General features: G+C 38.5%; 1 pseudogene; it reads right to left on the bottom strand.

The window, feature by feature from the left end:
• Positions 1-584: 584 nt before the first annotated feature.
• LOC120253943 lies at positions 585-1,721 on the bottom strand (annotated as a pseudogene).
• Between the last annotated feature and the right edge of the window lie 3,024 nt (positions 1,722-4,745).

Below are 4,745 nucleotides of genomic sequence, written 5' to 3'. Positions count from 1 at the left end.
GGATCCCACTTGAGTATATGCATGTATATGCATGCATATCATAAGTCCATAGGATGGATGGTTCTTTTTTTTTAGATCATAGGCTTCTAAATGTGTGAGCTTGCATGCATGCATGCAATTTTTTTAAGCTCCATGTGCACCTTTTGTCATGCATGAGTCACGTGATGTTTTCTTTTTTTATTATTATATATATATATATTTTTTTATCTCAAGCCCTGGAACCCATATTCATCATCTATTGGTGGTGGGCCTGATTTTTTTTATTTTCTTTAATTAATTGATTATTTGTGTCTCAAGGCTACATGCTTTCCATAATTTTTATATGTTTTTTTTTATAAAATAAGAAATACAGCATATTCTATTAATCAGTTATTTGTAACTCATACATATAGAGAGAAAGAGGCATGCAGAACTAGCAAGCCATTTTGAAGACTAATAGAACACACTAGAACATGAAATGAACTTAGAAACAAAAGCAGTTTCCTAATAAATATAGAGAGTCAAAAAAGACGATGAAAAAGACGGTAGTACAACATTCGGATATGATAATCCCATTCAGCAGGAATACCATGAGTTCATCGACTTTACTCCTTGCCATCGGCGGCACGAAGCGAGCCCAATTGGACGGGCGCTTGAGTTCCAACCACCTTGGCAGAACCGTAAATGGACAAGTCGATGCCTTGAGCTTTCTCTTTTTCGATCTGTTCCTTTATCCGGAAATATGTGAATCCGAGTCCATCCTTCAGTTTCATCGTCGGGGCCCAGCCGAGCTTCTCCTTAATAAGAGTGTTATCGGAATTGCACCCACGAACACCCTCCGGCCCCGGGATGTGATGGATGGGAAGTTGCTTGTTCTCGAAGCTAAGAACAATTTCAGCCATCTCATTCATGCTCACCATTTCATCACTTCCGATGTTCACTGGCTCACGGAAGTCCGACTTTGTCAATCTCAGAACACCCTCCACACATTCATCAATGAAAGTGAAGGATCAAGTTTGGAGTCCATCGCCCCACATTTTAAACACGTCAGCAGAAGTGATCGCCTTTCAACAGAAAGCAGCAGGGGCCTTCTCCCTTCCACCTTTCCATGTTCCGAATGGGCCATAGATGTTATGGAAACAGCCAATCCTACATTCGATGCCAAAGTCCTTGGTATAATGCTTGCATAACTCCTCGGTAGCAAGCTTCTCCAAGCCACAAGCATCTTGAGGCTCTGTAGGCCAAGCATCAGACTCCTTCAAGCTCACATTAGTCTCCAACTGCTTGAATTCAGGGTAAATGCAAGCACTAGAGGCATAGAAGAACCTTTCGACGCCGTTAATCCTTGCAGCTTCAAGCATGTTAAAACTGATCAGGGTATTATTGTGCGTGATCACTGAATGGTTAAATACATGATCCACACCTTGAGTAACTTTTAGGCAGTTGTCCATCAACCTGAGGTCAACAAGGTGGAACTCATGGCAGAACATGTCCTCAGTTATGTGCTCATTTTTTTTTTTCAATCAGAAGCAATAATGTAGTGGCCCTCACTCTTCATACGCCGTGCAAGGTGGGAGGTAATGAAGCCACCAGCACCAGTTATGGAGATACGGAGCTTCTCAGTTGGCCAATAAGGCTCCCTCTCCAAATTTGCATAAGTATACTCACCAAAATTGGTGCCATTATTTCCATTGTTGCCCATTCTCGACCTCGGCTTTCCAAGCACAAGCACAAGAGAGAAAGAGGTAGAGAGACCAAGAAAGATGAATATAGAAAGAGCGAAAGAGAGTGAGGGGAGCAGTGAAGAAGCGTGTAGCGGACATGGTTGACAGCATTATTTTAGCCATTCAACCATGTCCGCGACCTCCTTGACCGGCAGCAGTGGCGAGCAAGTAACGACGATGGCAACAGCGTCAAGCAGCGGCGATCATCGATCGAGCAAAGCGGGAAATCATGGGTATCGAACATGGTTGGCAGCATTATTTCAGCTATTCAACCATGTCCGCGATCTCTTTGATAGGCAGCAGCGGCGACGGAGACTTCTCTTTTATATATATATATATATATATATATATATATATATATATATATATATATGGTAGCATAGGGGAAGAGATAAAAAAAAAACCTTATAGCTTTTTTCTTTCAGAGATCTCTTCTTCTTTTTTAGTCTGTCGGTCCCTCCTTTTAAATGCTTACTCAATCTCATCTTCAAAATCAAAACCCCGCAGAATCACAGCAGATCAAACCCGCAGAATCGCAGCGGATCAAAATCGAAATAGGATAAGATTTTCATTTTTTTTTAAATTTAAATTTATGTGTGTACATTTTAAAATTTTTTAATTAATTAATTAAATTTTATTATTATTATTTATTTTTTTATTTTTTTTATCTTTTTATTTATTTTTATTTTATTATTATTTTTTTTTTCTTATTTTATTTTTATTTATTATATATTTTTTTAATTAATTTCAAATTCGAAATTTGAAATTTAAATTTTTTTTCTTTTTATCATCATTTTTTTTTGTCCTTCCCCTTTTTTTTTACGCGGCATCCCCTCATAATCACAACCTTGACTAAATCAGAAGAAGAGGATAGGATTTTTATTTTAAAAAAATTTAAAAAAATTTTATTATTATTATTATTATTTATTATTATTTTTTAATTATTATTTTCATTATTTATTATTATTATTTATTTATTTATTTTTTTGAAATCCAATTTGCCTCGGGATATGTGTTTGGATGCCTCGGTATTTGCACTTTCTTAAATCGCCTCGAGATCCGTTCTCATGCCACATAAAATTTAGGATTGCCTCGAGATGTGTGTTTGGGCTATCCTAAGATTTGAGATTGCCTCGAGATAGGTGTTCTCAGCGGTAATCTTGTAATTTGCTTTTATGCCTCGAGATAAATTCTCAGGGCCAATTTTGTAATTTTGCATTTATGCCTCAAGATATGTTCTCAAGGGTAATTTTGTAATTTGCATTTTGTATTTAACTTGGAATTTGCATTCTAGTCCAAAACAATCAAATAATCAATTAAGATTAAGATTAGGACATTTAAATTTTATTAGGACATGCATTATATTATTTATATATAAACAAATTCCCCCTTCCTACTTGTCTCACGAAATTCTCTTTAGTGAGTTTGAGTGAGAGAAGTAGGAATCCCCAATCTTTTCTTTTGTTATGGCTAATACATCTCAACCTTTTTGGGATATGAACCAAAATTACAATGAAGTTCCCCAAGGTCAAGCCTTCATGCGCCACACTCCTATGTTTGATTCTGAAGCCAAACCCGTAATCATATATGAAGGAGGAGAACAATCAGAGTGGGTGAAGCGCTATCCAAATCGTATGGTTATTGCCAAATTATCCATAAACCGTTGGTTTGAAGACGGCCTAACTGATGCAATTTGCTTGAAACCTGAAGGAGAAGTGAAAGATTTGAAGACATTCGAAACCCTTGGATCAAGAATCATCAATCACCGCCTGGGATGGAAGGGTAGGGAACCAATCCAAAATAGTTTGATTGATCTTCCGTATTACGCAGAGTGGGCCAAATTCATAGTCAATAACTACTCCCAGGAGTTATCTGAAGCAGAATTGGTGGGCGGGATTGTGGCTTCAGTCAGCCGCTATGATTTTGATATAAATTTTTATAAAGCATTAGTGGAACTATGGTGTCCAGAAACTAATACTTTCCACTTCTTACACGGAGAAGTTGGGATTTCATTATGGGACATCAAGGAATTGGGAGGAATTCCAATTACTAGAGACATCTATGATGAAGTCATACCTCCTAATGACACAATCTGCCGAATATATGACCCTGAACTTTCTATTTTAAGAAATCTTTTCAACATCTTTCAATGGCTCTCAAGACAAAGTGTTGACGAAGATGTATTTTTTGAGGATTGGGTGGAATTCTTTAGAAGATCAAGACATAGCTCCCGTTATAGGTCGGCGTCTAATCCCCCTCCAAAGCCTGTTTTCAAGGCAGATTTAGTTGCTTTCATAGCACTGTGGATTTGCTTTTTTGTTATGCCGGGTGATCGCAAGGTAATTAGACCAGGAGTTTTTATGATGGTATGCAACATCGCACACGGGAGGAGAGTAGCTTTTGCCCCTGCAGTGCTAGCGCGCTTATACTTAGGCTTAAATGCCATGGCTAAACACAGAAGAGGGCCCAGATTCTCTACCACAACGTTCCCTATTCATTTCTTGTATGCTTGGGCGGGTATTATTTTTGGAGCATATATCTCAAAAGGAGAATAGATGACAATACCTCAAGTATCCCTGGGTTGCTGAGAATACCCAAGATGTTGCAATTTATGAATTCCACCGCAACTCCGTTTGTCAATCCTATATATGTGAGGAACTTTATCCGACATGAAAGCAACTTCATATCTCGCCCTTTCTCGTTCATGCATCATAATGACGAGGTAGTATGAGATTCCAGATACCCGATTGGACCATATGCATTGGATTCATGTACCATGCAATATGTGATGAATCTTCGTTGTGGAGTTCTTCCACTTCGGTGTGCAGAAGATTTTTTTGCAGAACCTTATAATCCGCATCGATTTGGGCGCCAATTTGATACGATCAGCATACTCTGGCGTTCATTAATATTCCCAGGAGGGCCCCTTCTCTCGGGATTCTTGCGGGGTACTGGCTCCATCTTTCTCGCCAAAGGACATATAGCGCATTCTACATCCCTGTGCATGACAGAGAAGGGAGACTTATACTTGTTTATACACAG

Source organism: Dioscorea cayenensis, unplaced genomic scaffold (genome assembly GCF_009730915.1).
Source record: "Dioscorea cayenensis subsp. rotundata cultivar TDr96_F1 unplaced genomic scaffold, TDr96_F1_v2_PseudoChromosome.rev07_lg8_w22 25.fasta BLBR01000255.1, whole genome shotgun sequence".
NCBI lineage: Eukaryota > Viridiplantae > Streptophyta > Magnoliopsida > Dioscoreales > Dioscoreaceae > Dioscorea > Dioscorea cayenensis.
This window is presented reverse-complemented; position numbering and strand designations above follow the sequence as displayed.